Source organism: Catharus ustulatus, chromosome 6, assembly GCF_009819885.2.
Source record: "Catharus ustulatus isolate bCatUst1 chromosome 6, bCatUst1.pri.v2, whole genome shotgun sequence".
Classification (NCBI taxonomy): Eukaryota; Metazoa; Chordata; class Aves; order Passeriformes; family Turdidae; genus Catharus; species Catharus ustulatus.
In genome coordinates this window covers 8,163,907-8,180,281 of record NC_046226.1, presented here as the reverse complement: position 1 = coordinate 8,180,281, position 16,375 = coordinate 8,163,907, and positions in this window count along the sequence as shown.

The window sequence follows — 16,375 nt, the reverse complement described above, 5'->3', positions numbered from 1 at the left end:
AGACCACTCATTTGTACAAGGATATGTCACCAAGCATCTTTGGTTTATATAGGTTATATATACTCTTTCAATACATGCCAGAGGAGCATTTCTGCCTCTGAGTAAAACGCTGAGAACAAAGTCCTCAGCAGTTTTGTGTAACACTGTACTAGACATGGCAAATTTAACCCACAGAAGCAGCTAAATTCAAAGCCAGTGGAAAGAGACTCTCAGCTCTCTGTGCTGCAGTGTCACTGGTGTGGCACATCAGGCACTGTATAGGGACACCCCTTCCTCACACAGGTCTTTACCAACAAAACCCCTTGCTTTACTGTTCTGGGATGACACATTTGCCCCTGGGCTGCGGTTGGAGGTGAAACAAGTCACGCTGCCAAAAGCACAGCTCCCCTGATACAAGCCACATTCACAGCAAGGCATTTTGCTGGTGGAGAATACTGCTAAAGCTGTATTGGCGAGTAGAGGGATGTGGACCTGATCCGAGAGAAGCTGGCAGGTTTGCATACTGTGTATTATTCCTTTCCAACCCTCTCTTCTGAATAAAAAATGGTGTGGAGTCTAATTTCCTCTCTGAATAAAACATGAATATAGATAAGACAAAGTAAGGACCCAAAGACCACAGCAGCATACTTTCTTGTTCTCCTTACTATTCAACATCATGGCAGCTCACATATAGAGCAGCTCTAGAAACCATCTGTCATTGAGCAGTTCTTTATTCAAATGAAATCAACTGTGAAGTAATCATGGTTCTCATTTTTATTATCTCTCCTTACAGTGAACTTGATTAAAATCCAGCGCACGGTATGCAAACAGGCTGTTGTAAATTTGTACTCTGACAAAAGGGGAAAGTAAGTGATCTGCCCACATGCCTAGAACTTTGTCATTATACATGGGCACAAAAAAAGGAAGGGGCATACTGGGTTGCATAAACAAGTTTGTCCGGACACAAACTGTCCTAGCCCTGTACAAAGGCCACGTCTGCTGCATGACACCATCAGAGGGGCCGAGGAGAAGCTAATTTTACTAGCACATATAAAAGGCTGGGGCATGTTCTGAATAAACCAGATAGCCTGGCTTCAGCAGCACGTGCTTTAAAGTCTTTTGCCCAGGAGGATGATCTGAGCTTCTGAGGAATGAACTCAAAACAGACGTGATTCTCCTTTCACTTCTGGCGGTGTAAATGGGGAGTGATTCCATTGTATGGCTGGTATGAATGAGACTGGGAAACAGTCCCAATCAGTCAATCATTCCCTGCTTTGTCTATTCATTAAACCCCTCTTCTCCTCTGCACAGATGGCCAATGTACTATTGTACTCTAAGAACTGGCCAAGTTAAAAAAACAACACAAAGGAATATGCCTTACAAGTCAGCAATAAATGTTTGTTTTTCAATAAAAAAGGGGACATATTAGCCTGTTCTGCAGATAAGGCTTAACCTGTGCATGCACACATATGTGTAAGTTGATACAGATCCATATATACAGAGATATGCAGAACCTCTATAGGATGCATGCACACACTATGAGTGTATGTGTATATATACCTCGCCCCAACGCCCACAGATTTCCCAGCACAAAGCAAACAGGACGATTTTTAAAAATCCTAATATCTGGTGCTTTGTTAACAAACCTTTCTTTGTGCTTTGGAAGCAGCACAGCCGGAGAGTGAGACTGCAAGAGACACTAATTCGGTACAGCAGCATTTTGCAGCCCCCTAAAACCAGGGGCATGTCCAGGAGTGCAGGCACGAGGCTGTGCCCCAGCTCCTGGGAATTCCAGCTGCAGGCAGCAAGCACTGGGCTGGGAAGGTCGAGGATGGAGGAGAAGGGTGAGGGGAAGGGCAGACAAAGGATGCCATGTCGTTCCTGGCAAACTCCTGGGGTGTAACCAGAGAAGAGATGGTGCCATTCAGCAGACCCCAGCACATCTTTAGAACCAGTGAGTCAGGGTCTGTGGAAGATTGGACATTTAGGTCAGCTCTCAGTCCTAGAGTGCTCAAGTATGAAATCTGTTTACTTTCTTCTAGCAAAATCCTCTAGAATAACTGCCTGGGATTAATACTTTCACAGGTCTCAGTTCCCCCCAAGGTCTAAGGAATTATAGGAAGGATGCCTTTCCCACATTCCCCTAGGAAATACTACAAAATTAAACCCCTACTGAAGTCTTAGAGCTCTGGTTAGTCAGAGGGACCCACAAGAAATTTGGTGGCTGTACATTTAAAGAGTGCACACTCCTATTTGCCAAAGTGTTTCATGGGGTTTCCATCTTAGCACACTGCTGAAAGGGTGATCCAAGTCATCCTGAGTGGTCTGAGCAAATGCACACACCACCTGCACCCATCCTGTGGCTTCTCATTAGCTGGAATGCAGAGATTAATCAGCAAACTTCTTGGACAGATTGATTCATGCCAGTGGTGTATGGAAGGACTGTACCATGGCTGTGCAGGAGGTACTGGCCACACAGATAGATCTGAATTTTTTAAAGCACTGTCTGGGACATAACTTGCTTGTGATAAGAAATACCAGGGTTTGTTGCTCAAGTAAATCTCTCCAGTGGATGGTGTTTTATGTTGAGCCTTATTCAAGTCAGTTTTGGCAGCCAGGAACAGATTCTCTGTCTGTAATGCCCTCAACTCATTTAATTTGCCATTGCCAGGACTGAGAGGGTCTGTGTCTAGGACACAAACAATCTTCCTAGCCTGAGTGCTCCTTGCCTTGGCACCAAGGACTGATACTCACAGGCACAAATCACGTGTCGGTTGAGACGCTGCTTCTCATCCCACACTGAAGAGACCATGTTCTTCAAGATTTGGAGTCTGTGGAGGAGTCAAAAGGGACTGTCCATGAGGTGTTTCCTAGCAGAAAACATGCTAAAGCTGGTACATCACAGGAACATGTAACAGATGTACACAGGGAATGGGGTGGTTTGTGCTGCTGCCTCTGCTCTCCTCAGGCAGGGCACCTGGCACCAGCATCACTGCCTAAATCACGAGTGGAGAGTTATAGGGAACTTTCATCCCACCCTACAGGGCCTGTGATACCCTGCAGACATAATTCACTGAGAATGGATTTCATAGGTTTATACTCAGAGAAATATCAGGCCTGATAAGACTGGATAACTTTGTGTAAACTAATGAGTTTTCGAGCCATTTTGGTCTGAAAATTTGGAATTATTCTTAGTGAAAAATAAGCATAGGGAGCATTGCTTACAGATAACAGGATCTACATGGTAGCCCTGGTATGTGTCACTGTTTCCTGTGCAAAATATATGTTGCTATAGCTCTTCAGTGAAGGAAATTATGCCAATAAAGAGAAAATAAGGGAAAATCTGAGAGAGCACAGGGAACTTCTGAGTATTCAGAGTGCAGCTGCAAGAACAAAATGCCTGTTTTGTCTGCGATAGGTAGGAACTCAAATATGCAGCACCCAAGAAATAAAGGGTTTTACCCAGGCAATAAACAGAAGATGATTACTTTGGGGCTGCACATAAACGCTGAAATTCCTTGGCAATGATTTCATACCTTTTCCTGAGGCACACTCTGCTGGTACGTAGAACCTGTATCTTCCCATATCCCACAGGGATTTATGTTTTTGTTACTCACTCGAGGTGGGACTGTGGGCAGGGTCAAGCAATCCACCTAGAGGTGAAAATGTGGGAGCAGCTTTCCCTCCAGCTTCTTCTCTGGGGGTTTCATTTGCTGCGTTTTTAATAATGAAAACCAAACCAAAACAAGAACGCCACATCTGCAGTGTTTAGAAAACACAGGGCCCCGCTTAGATGAAAGCAAACTGTGCTCCCGCATCAGGTGTATGGAAGTCTGCACCCTCCTGTATTTATCTGCTCCCTGCTAACCTCAATTCACCTTCATGGCATCCAGGGAATCTTTGCTACAGGGCTCAGGTATCAAAGCCTTCAGCTTCTGAGCGTCTCATTGCGCTGTGCTCCATCAGATTAGGGCGTTGCACATCCTTCCATTGATCCGCTGGGCTTTGGATGTGGGTCCTTTGTGCCTTTTCCAACCAGCACATCTCAACTTTTCTCAGAATGCCTGCCTTATTTTGGACATATGCAGCCCACCCCTCTTACAACCTTGGATTCTTGAAAAATGCCAACACTTGGAAACAAGGCACAAGAAGCCCCTCCAGGAACCTGCTGAGATAACTTCACCCTCAGCTGATGCACGCAGAGTGAGAGGCAGCAAAAGAGAGGTGCTGACCTGCATGGAATGAGGGGAAAGGAAGCTTTGGGGTTCTCCTCAAACTCTAAACAGATAATTTATTCTGCTGCTGAATGGCAGGGACTTTTTCCCAGATAATCTAGAGGGTAATCTAAGGGCAAAACTATGGGAGGTTTGGGTCTGTCTGATCTACAAACCTGCCCTGACTGGGTCAGACAGCTCTTGAATTCAGGATACACACAGCTGCACACAGCGCTGGGGAGATGTCTTCATCTTCAACAGCTGAGGAAAAAAGACATCTTAAAAAAAACAGGGTATAAAGCCTGGCTTCTTGCATTAAGTATATATAATCTGGATACATTTATTACTTGTGTGAAAGTGTGACTCACAGGGCTGACACGAGGCAAGTGCATCTCTCAGGAGCTCTTTGAAGGCCATCACTGATAGCAAAGAAGTTCTTAGTTCTGACCTGAAATGTCCTCTGCTGTCCCAGACAAGAGATTCTCTTCACTGCACTTTTGCAGTCTGTGCAAACTGGAGTCTCCCAAGGAAATGAAAATTAAAGTTACTTTTGAAAGTACATTAAACTTGCAGACTTTCCCTTTACATTGTATTTTATTTCAAAACAAACTCAAATTTCATTTTTCATCAGTCTGTACATCTTCTTAATGCACACTTTAAAGCCTTATCTCACATTCTTCATTTTCTCAAGTAATTATATGCATAGAGTCACCATCTCTCCACAGTTTAGCACTACAATAATTACAATTATTCACAAAGATCAACTGAAGATGACCTGACATGAAAAAAAGCAGACCTGAAAAAGTCTTACATTCCCCAATCCTTATCTTTGTTTTTCCACTGTTATCAGCTGGCTTAATAAAGAGATGCTATCTCACCTTCCACACAACTGCCTTGTTTATGTCGTTAGATCATCATTGCTTCAGCAGCTCTCACATCTTGCCTTCACCCTTGGAAGGAGAGACTTTGCTGGTGCTGCTGGCTATAGGTTCTGTGCTAAAGCATTGTCACTGTCTTGCTTTGTGTCACTCTGGCTGCTCAGGGAACTAATTTGAGCGGCTTTAGAGAGAATCACAGAACATCTTAGAGTGGCAGGGACCTCTCGGTGTCACCTGGTCACACGCCCACTCACAGCACAGACAACTTCAAAGCCAAATGCAACTTCAAAGGCGGATCAGGTTGCTCAGGGTCATACCTGGCTGAGACTGGAGTGCCTCCAAGGATGGAGACTCCACAGCAGTGGCTCTCTGAAGCACTCACTGCTCTCTTGATGCTGTGGGACACCTGAATGCATCCCACCATGCAGCTATTCAGCAATGAGCTAGTAGGAGTTTGTGTACTGGGCAACACGGTGCTAGCCCTTGGTCCTTCAGAGGATTTGCATTCCTTCTTGTTGCTCATGAAAAGGCATTTACCCTCAGTGCTGGAGTGACTAGTAAGGACAATGTGAATTGCTGGTACTTTCATCTTCATCTTTGTTCCTCTTGGTTTCTGAAAATATTTCCTGCCAGTTTGTCTGAGCATTTATCCTATTTTGATATTCCTTTTACCCAGGAAAAAGAAAAAAGAACCCTCCAAATTCCAATAAAACCTCAAACACTGGAGCTATAATTAAAAAAATAAAAACTTACAAACTTCAAAATGAACCTGAGGCAAAATCATAGAGCAAAAAACCCGTGTGCTTAATCCAAAAACTGTTTGCCTGCCTTTGCTTGCCTCCAATTTTACCTGATCTTCATTGACCTAAAAAAAGTTTTCAGTTATTTTGCTGTCTTGCTGCACAGTTGTATTTACAGCATTATCTGTGGTCTTGTGAATTCAGAGCTTTTTTGACTCATCCACAGTGGCTTGGTTTTGGTTTGAGGCATCACTAGGACATTCATAACCTCTGGACACTGTGGAATCAACTGAGTGGATAAAAAGCAGAAACAGTGGATGTGATCAGGAGAAGTTCAGGAGTCAGATTTGGCCAGGGGAAGGAGTTTAGGTATGATTTATAGGGGGAAAAGTGTGAAGCATTGCAGGGTGTGTCCTGTTCTAGAAAAACACTATTAAAGCAAATCCATGGTTGTAAATGGAAGTAATCAGATACATATAAAAGAGCACAGTTTGCTCTTTCTAACATTAATGCCACTAATAGTAAAATGAAAGCATATGTATGGTTGGTGATGCTTGCCAGTATTTCAGTGTATTGATTTAGGACTGTACAATATATTTCAGTGATAAGAAATCTAAAAAGTCTACATCGACTCAGGTTAAGAAGTCTTCTGACATTTCTCATAGATTGTTGATTTCACATAAATTAATTTGTATTTTGCCGCAACAATTTCTGTGCTAAAACCTTCCAGGTTTTAAGACAGCAGCCCATATTTTCAAATGAAGCACTGACATTTTCCACTGAACATTGTGTTAAAAGCAATTTCTTTTCCACTTTTGTCAAGCATTTCCAGCAATATATTGCCAGTTTTCTGCTGACTTTGCGAGAACCAAAGGCCATTTTAAGGGATTTGGATAAGAGTCCAATACACTTGCAATTGCTTTACTCCCTCTCAGCTGTTCTAATTCCTGTAGTCCAGATTTCTGGCCCTTCCTGATGACTTGAATGTAAAATGACTCATCTCCTTCTTGACCTACCCAGCTGTTCTTATTTCATTTCCCTTCGCTAGGTCAGAGACAATCAGATCATTTATTTCAACCTTTCCAAAATGAAGGGAGAACAACATTTTTAAAGGACAACATATGATAACCAATGACCCAGTTACACAGTCTCATACACGTATATGTTACCCTAGATTTTGAGTAGGACTCAGTTATTTGATGCTGATTGATAATATTTGTAGGTATTTAGATACCAGAAGATCAGAATAAGCATGACATATCTTGTTGATTTGTAAGGTCAGGGAAAAATTCCTTTCTATAGCAATACACCAGAGCTCGGTGTAATACAGGGACTTTTCATTTTCCTTTGAAAGACTGATTAGCAGCCACATCTAAAAACAAGTAACTGGCCCTACTGAGCCAAAGGTCTAGGTTTTTATGGCAGTCTCTGTATATATCACTACAGAAATATCAATATAGCTTAAGGCCAGCCATTCAGGTTTCTATCTGCCTGCAGATTCTTGTCGTGTTCTCTTTTTGCCAGGTCTCAGAGGAATTTGTTATGGTAGGCATCAGCCTTGTCTTGGGTGAAACATCACGAAGAGAAGATAACAGGATGGGAGAGTTAAGCTGGGCAGGAAAGCAGGATTAATGAGGGGAATGGAAACAAACTGGAAAGAGGAGATGATTTCTTTCAATAGGCTGGCCAAGGCAGGCAACATTTTTTCTGTTTTTCTGTGGCTCGATGTCAAAAACTCCATTATCTATGAGCAGACAGGAGAAGAAACAATTTGCAAAACACGAACACCTCAGCTTTATGTGTCTGGCATAGACCTTCCTGATTTTTTTTCCAGCTATGTTATTTTCCTCTACATCAATAAAAAAACAATCTAATGAAAGAGAAGTAGACCAGGACAGCAAGATCAGTGTGTTGTATCCCCCAGTCCTTCCTTTGAAAGTAGAAACTTCTACTTACTTCTGGCACTCAAGAAAAACCTATAAAAAAGAAGACAGGCCTTGCTCATATGTGAGGTCGAGCAGGAGGCCAGCTCTTGCTTGCCTTACTCTCATGAACAACCCAGTTGAACTTGCATATTTGGTGTGAACTTAAAGTGAGTGAAGCTCTGGAATGTACTCCTGATTTGCAAAGGGAAGTCAATCCCCAAAAGGAACTTCACTTGGATCCAGGTGCCCCTCTGTGTAAATACAGATGCAAAGTGGTGGTAAGCAAGTCTCTTCTATTGTGTAAATTAGCGAGTTCTAAGGTGGGGATTCAAGGGGAACTTTGTCCTGCAATGGATAAAAGTGAGGGAGCTCTTCAGTACAGAAAAGAAGCCAAGGGAAGAATGTGCAGCTAATCCAGACGAAAGACCTACAGGCAGTCTTTAAAAACATGTCAGTACAACTGCCTGGGAGGTTTCCAAATGGGTGCCACATCTTGAACATCTTTCACAGCTTTATATCTGCCTTCGGTATGGAAATGAGAGAAGGGAAATGCTGATAGGAGGGCTGAGAGGAATAAGTGAGGTTATTTGAAATGCAGTTGTTGTTCTCTGGTGTTCATTCCCTCCTCCCTTTAAGCCCCCCACAACAGTTTCTCATTTTTACAGAGACGAATCTGCCCTGCCAATTGTCTGGCTCCCAGGGGCAGGAGCAGTGACAGGTTTGCAGCCCTAGATCTCTTTTGAGATGGGAGTTCTCAGCATCAAGGTCAAAAGCAGGGGTCGTGATCCCTCGCCTGCCTGTCTTTCACAGTGCTCCTGGCTACATGTACTTCTTTTTAGACATGGCAGATGGTGAAATACTAAAAGTACAAAGGATTACCCAAACCTATTCAATAGCTGAACTATTTGTGTATTATTGTTATTTTGGAGCGGGGGCGGCCTTGGGACACCCTCACTGTGTCTTTCACTTTAAGCTGCCCTTAGACATCTGAGTTTGGAAGGCTAATGGGAAAAATAGTGTTCTTTGCCCTGTTTCAAAAGACTGCAAAGCACCCCCCAAATGCATTTTCTGCAAATTTTCACATAAAATCTATGACTGTTCATCACAACAGCAATATTACTGCTAATTTGAAATGAGCTGTGGCTGTCCAAATCATTACTAATAATTTAACAACTTGTGTTTTCTTTAGGCCAAAACTCTGAAATCTGAATGAGGCCATAAAACTTTACTTGAGACTAAAATTTCAGTGGAGCTCTTCACAAACTGGGATTGTTCAAAACACTCTGTGCAGCTTTGCTGTTGTACATCATGTGTGAGCAGAGGAGATTAGAAAGTGGAGGGAAAAGGCTGCCTGCCTCATTCTGTTAGAATGCTGATAATTTTTTTCTATATTTTAACATTTCTCTGTGATACCCAAACATAGAGTTTGTTGCTGAATTCTGATTCTGAGAACACAAGAGTTTTTTTAATCAAACCAGAAAATGCCTTTACTAATTTCATGGATTTTCTAGAAACCTTTAACAATTACTGCAGGACACAGACTGAGCTGCTGCTGTGCTGATACCAGTTGTGATGGAGAATGGTTCTGAGACGTCTAAATCTTTCCAAACCATCCACAAGTGTCAACATACTCTCAATTTCCTTAAGAACTGCCAAAGCTGGGATAGAGTTGTTTGCATGGTAAGAGAAGGCCACATTCATCCTATCATTAAAAGAAACGGAAGAGATGGGGGGAAAGGATTTGGGCTAAAATTTTATGGAGTTTCAGCCATGCTGCTCACAGGCTGTCATGCCTTCAAGAGGAAAAGGATGTACAGTAATTTCACAATTATAAGCCACACCTGAATATAAACTGCATGTCTGGGTGTCGGCAACTGTCTTGGGTTACAATACAGAGTGTGATAAAAGGTATCTGTTCTATCACCATCTGTTGAGGGTGGGGGCAGTGATCCTTATCTCCACGGGAGATATTCTGCTAATGGGCCATCCATTGAAACCAGGTGGGGCATTGTTCTTTAGCTTTTCATAACCCATCCCCCTGCCAGTGAATTATTTTCTGCTAATGGCCATTGAGTCCCACTGTGGGACTGATAAAATTACTGCATCCCATTGGGAGTTGCTCCAGCCAGGGGGAAGAGCCCAACATTTCTTACCAAGATAAAACAGAGGTTTTGGGACACTAAGGGAGCCCCTTTCTCCACTGGACTCCAGAGGAAAACCGGATTTCTCCACATCCCCACTGGAGCTCCAGAGGGAAACTGCACCTTGTACAGGAGCACTGCTCCAACTGAGCCACATCTGTCACTGCAGGAGGATGCAGCCACCATGGAATGGGACTGCTGCCAACACCCTGCCTGACGGGTGTCAGGTTGTACTCTGACTGTGTCAGGGTTTGGAGTTTGTTTCTTTGTAGTACTGTATTTCTATTTTAATTTCCCTAGTAAAGAACTGTTATTCCTAATTCCCATATCTTTGCCTGAGAGCCCCTTGATTTCAAAATTGTAATAATTTGGAGCGAGGGGGTTTACATTCTCCATTTCAAAGAGAAGCTCCTGCCTTTCTCAGCAGACACTTGTCCTCCAAACTAAAACAGCAACTTTTCACTCTTTGTCCATATATAAGCCGCACCTGATTATAAGCCACACTTTGGGTTCGGACCAAAATTTTAGTCAAAATGGTGCGGCTTATAATTGTGAAATTACTGTACTCTGGTGTCACCCTCACCAGAAAAATGAGAGCACTGTCTCAGCAGCCACGTGGGGAGGAAGCCACTGCTCACAGGTGTTTGGTGGAAGTCTCAGAGCTGCCAGCAATGCTGGAGCTCAGCACACAGTTCTGTTGTCTGGCTGACAGAGATACACGGTTGGCAGCTGTGTAAAGGGAGGGAGCACTTGGAAAACCAGACCTGGTTCTCAGGGCAGATCTGACATGGTTCCACTGCTGAGTGGAAGTTTGACAATGTTGATAGCTCTTTGGACCCTGTCAGCAATCACCCAGTGCAAGGATATACCTTAAGCAATATCCAGCACCTAAACACAGGCAAATATGAGAGGTTTTGCTTCTTTTTTCTGCCACATGAACAGAAAGCTTCTGAGTGGTGTTACTGTCATTCTGTGAAAGGGCAGTAACATCAGCAAAGTGAAAGGAGGCAATTTTGGGGGCAATGGAAGTGTCACCAGGAGTATATTGCTTTGTGGATAACTATTTCATGGTACAGACCACACAAAAGGCTCTGGGGCTACCTTCAGTTGTCAAATTATATTTGCTGTTAGCAGAAAGCCACAGCAAATCTAAGACCATAATTTTGTGCTCGTGTGGCATTGTGAAAGCTCTCACCTGAGCAATCAAAAATTTCCTCCTGAATACCCACACTATTACACAATGCAGGCAACTTTCAGCATGCAAAGCCAGGCAGATTCAGCTGAATGCTGTGGTGCTCCACCTTAGGGGCAGAAACAGGGCTTGTTCTGTCAAACTCAACAGAAGATACTGAAGATGATACTCATCCCATCCTACAAGCTCTTGGGATTTTTGCCTCCATCATACAGAATATGAGAGAACTCAGACCAGTGTTTTTCAAACCAGTCTTATGCATGTGCACAGTCTAAGCTGCATTGACTGAATGCAAATCATGTATCCACACACAAATTCTAGAACCACAATTGGGCCGAATGCATTTAAATAACCCTGACTTTAACTTAAAGGTCAAAGGAAAAATGAGTAATGAAGTAATCCTTAAACAATGCAAAATTGAGAAATGTTTCTGGTGTGCAATGTATGTAGCTGTTATCCTCCTTGTGCCACTAGAGTTCATAAATACAATGTAAAGGAAATGTCCTTTCATCTAATATTAACAATCAGAATCTGAAAAAAAGACCATTGACCTTAACATGAACAGAATTCAAATGAGTAATAATTTCCTCCTATTTTTAAAAAGCTTTCAATAAATTTATTGTTTTTAGTTTTCATAGGGCTTGGCTGGTGTGCTGGGAACACTGCTATTTGCTTATCAAGCTTCTGCCCATATATATTCCAAATTAATGAAAAGATCTCTAGTCTGGTGCTGGCTGTGATAGGGCTGTGCTCATACATGCTCTGTTGGAGGGTAGGTGGAATATTCTGTATTTTCTCATGCACTAAATTTCATTGTGGATTTTTTCTGTGTGGGTGAGGGGGGAAGTGGATTACAAAATTAGGACTTTATTTTAGTTGCAGTGTAATTGCTTCAGCCTCCTTTAGATGTTTTGAATAACTTGAGAAGTAACAATGCACAAAAGCACAGGAAGCAATATGAGAAGCAAGCCCTTACCCAGCCTAGTTAAAGTGCTCTGGCCACAGTTTACAGAGCTGGGTGCACACCATGAAGCACCAATAGCCGCTCGTGGGGAGAGGCTCCCTGCACACCCGCAGGACCCACTGCCTTAGTTCTGCCATCAGGGGTGCTCCCAGAGCACTGAACTCGTAGAAAGAAGTGCTCCATGGGGTTGGTTTCTGCCCCACCTGCCTGGCCATGCTCATGGGCTGATGTGTCTGGGTCTGGCCACTGCTGCTGCCCAGGCATCCCCTGGCAGCACCTTCAGTCCAGACTGGTCCTACAGGTGAGTAGGAGATCCCACATAAACAATTCCTACCCAGCTCATGGCATGCCTCTGGCAGAACAACATCAGAGCTTTCCCCATCTGGAGAGGGAAGCAGGGCCTCTAATTTATCCCTTTCCTTCGAGGAAATGATTTCAAGGGCAGAAATTGTATATCCGTGGGCACAGAACAAATCTTGCTCTTGTTCTTTCCGGGGCTGTGGGCAAGTCACTGCCTATCTCAGGGACAGGGTTTTGTTCTGGTTTAACCTCACTGACTCACCTGTGTGCTGCGGAGAGGCATTGCATAACTGATGAATTTGGGTTATTTTAATGAAATTGTTGCATTACTGAATGCTATGTTTGAGCCTGTTGCAGCTTGGAAGTATTCTTAAGATATTTCCACCCTTCCCGTCCATATCCCTGCAAAATGCTATGCAGCAAGGAAAGAGGATCTCATTCCAGGCTCTGCTCAAATTCCAGAGATTCAGAGGATGAATCTGGCCTGGGATCTGAAACTGCAGTCTGAAGAGAAAGGGAGAATACTCAGATGGGGAAAAAAAAGGAAGTTCTCACTTAAAGAAAATGTAAACGGGGAGCAGAAACTGGGGCAGAAGAGAGAAAGAGGAGGGTAAGCTTTTATAGCAAAGGAGCTGTTCTCACAGCAGAGGGTCAGGGAAACTGGCTGCACAGAATGGAGAAACTGAAATCCCCTGATCCATGGGAAAAGCCAGCAGCTGCAGTGAGGGCCATCCTGGGACACTGACCAAAACCCATGGAAGTCTCAAGACTGGTGAACTTCAGCGTGGAAGTTCATGGAGTTCCATCCTGCTCTTCTACCACTTCACCTCAATCTTCGTAGTTCTTGCACTGGTGAGGATGAAGAATCACTGCTTTCAGCACACTTTGTAAAGTCTGGAGTGACTTTGTCACTTCCCTGAAGGAATAAACCCACAACCTGCAGGGCTGGAGGTGGGGAAGTGTTGGATCAAGCAGGTGGACATGTGTGGGGCTGCCCACACCAGGGACAGGAGGGCTGAACTGCAATGCCCTGTTTCTAGAAAGGAGCTAAAACTGAAAAAACACGTGGAAAAGGAATAGCTGAGGAATTATCAGGTCATTTGAATATAACAGGTTTTGGAATTTAAAAACAAAAAACCAAAAACCAAACCAGCAGCGTCTTTCACAGGGAGCCATGAGTGTTTCATGGCTCTTGTTGGTGTAATTGTGATGGACCCGGTGCTTTTTTGCCCGGGACTCTGACATGCAGGGCAGCCTGTGCAAGGGCTGGGTTCCACACATGGGAACGACCAAGCTGAGCCCTGCTGTTTTTATTTGTGCTGTAGCGGCACCTAAAGGCAGAGAGAGCCTGAGCCTGGCTGATCGACATCAGCATCTACCTGAAGATAAAATCCCTTGCCGCTAGATGAAGTAGATGAAGGATAAAATGCTCTTGTGGGGACAAGCAGTGGCTGAGCTGAGCAAGCTGACCCCTGGGATGTGGAAATGTATGTTTAGTTGCTTACTTCAGTATTTAGGGATTTTCCTGCCCTGCACTTTTTGCACTCGTACTCCTTCCAAGGCTGGCCATGGGCACCAGGCTCCTCTGGTTTGTTTTCAGACTATGGATCAGATGCTACTTAGGAACTAACAGAGAAAAGAATAATTTTCCTGTGGTGAAATGATTAATTGGGTGATCCAGCCTTCCAGAAGGTGCACCAGGCCAGCATCTCCTCTGGGTGATTCAAAAATGCCAACAGAACAGCAGATATTTACATTGCATGGATTGCAATGAGGTTGGAAAGCCAGTTCATTTCTGACGTCTGAGAAGCATCCAGCTGGACAACAAAATGTTTCCCCACCACTTCTGCTGCTGTCACCTGTTCTTTCCATGAGAAATATGTGAGCTGGGGCTAGTTCTGATGTACTCAGTGCAGTTCCTCAAAGCCCAGTTGAATGGCTCTGATTAGCACCAGCCAAATATCTGGGCCACAGACTTTCAGGGGAGCCTTCTTGTCTCAGAGCTATTGTTAATGCTTCCTGTTTATTGCAGTTCAGCACAAAGCCTTGCAGCCTGTCCACTGAGCAAAACAGCCAGAGGAGCTGAAACACTCTTTAGTAAAGATCCCTTGCCAGCTTTTTCATGTTTCTCATAGCAAAGACAAGAACTGAAACCTCTGCAACGTGCCTAGTGCCAGTGTCCCCTCCTTCCAGGAATTTAAGTATTAGTTAGAGCACTTCACAGAGGCATTTTGGAGTAACCATATCTCTCTGGATAGGTTTTTTTTACCACGCAGAAGATTAGCTGTGGGGACATCAGTATTTCACTTGCTAAAGGCAGATCTAGGATAGTGAGTTGGTATTTTTTCAATACACTATGCAAAGAAATCCAGAGGGCCTGAGGTAGGAAGGATGCATGTTTCCCGAAGGACAGAACCACAGCCAGGAGCAGAGTAAGGCACAAACCTGGAGAAGGAACAGGTAGAGCCAGAGGAGTGAGAAGTATAGAGTGCAGGAAAAAGGGCTCTGATGGACAGGGAGACTTAATCATACTTGAATTAGTGATGTGTCAGGCTCCACAGGGAACACTTCCTTCCTCCCACATGTTGCTATTAGTGAGACATTTCCAAAGGTACAAAGTGCCTGGTGCCCATGATTACTCAGCAGGAACTACCATTAAATCTGCCTTTAATGGCACTGAATGTCATTTTGGCCTGACAAGAAACACAGTCTGAGACCTGGTTCCAGTTTGTGATGAGAATTTCTCTTGCTCATGGGCTGAAATCAAATTGGACTGGTACTGAAGGCAGAAAATGGAGAGAAAAGCCATTACCAGGGCTAGACAGTGCAGTGGTGCTGGCAGCAATGGGTTTATAAGCTGTGTCATGAACTGTACCACAGTTCCTCTCTTGCACAGCTGTAGAATATCCTGATTTTTGAGCTGTGGGATGTGAATTACCACATGGGTATATCTCCAGCCCTAATACCTGTGATGTGGACATGGGCTGAAAGTACAGAACTGAACAAAATGCAACACAAATCTCTTAGATGGGGAACTACACAAAGAAGGGGAGCACAACCTGCCTGTTCACTCAGTCTTCTAATCCAGAATCTTGGGATGGCATATGAAGATGGCAGGGAAAGGCTCTGAACAAATGAAAAGAGGCACTCTAGAGATGGTGTAGATGAGCTGTAGAACTTCTTGGTGTGGGGTGTTGTTGATGGAAAACCTTTAAATGGGGGCAAGAGGAAGCTGCACGAGGTCATGCAAGAAAAATCTGTTGAAGATTACTGAATAGGTAAAGACTATGCCAATTTAGAATATCCCTGGAGCAGGAATGGCTGAGAGTTACAATTACTCAGGGTATCTCATAGTTCCTTGACACGTTCCTATTGCCCTCCTTAGGCATGCACTGTTGGTTGATGTTGGAAACAGTATGCTGGACAATTTGGGTAATTAATCTAATCCAGTATGGCCATTATTTTAGTTAGGTTAAATTAAAAATTATATTTTGCAACAAAGATCAGTGTCTACAGTGTGACACTAAAAATCTGTGACCTCTCTGAGCACCTTCAAACTCCAGGCAGCATCAGCAAGGACAAACTGAGGAAAGGTGAGGTAATTAATTTTGTCATTCTGATGACTGAATACTCAGGGGTGTCACAGCTCTTTCTCTTAGCATTTGACTGAAAAGTACCTGGGGTATATAGGGACTGTCATGTTTTGACATATTTGATTTGCTTTGGGTTTGATGAGATCTATTCTTTGGACAGTTTACCTACAGCAGACACATGTAGAGGAGAGATGGATTTGGATAAGAATCCACTTTGTAAAAAGAAAGTTGCAGGACTAAAAAATCATCACACACAGACCCAAAAACTGTTGCAATGCCTTGTAACAGAGCCATCTACTGACTCACACTGATACTGCCTGTCTGCTCCTGGGAAGGGTCCTGGGGACCAGGCTGCATCCTGCCTGTGCTCATGATTGGGATAATGATTCACTGGAGAAAGCAGGCTTTTAACAGCAAAGTGCCTGAGAGTAACACAGCCACGGGAATGG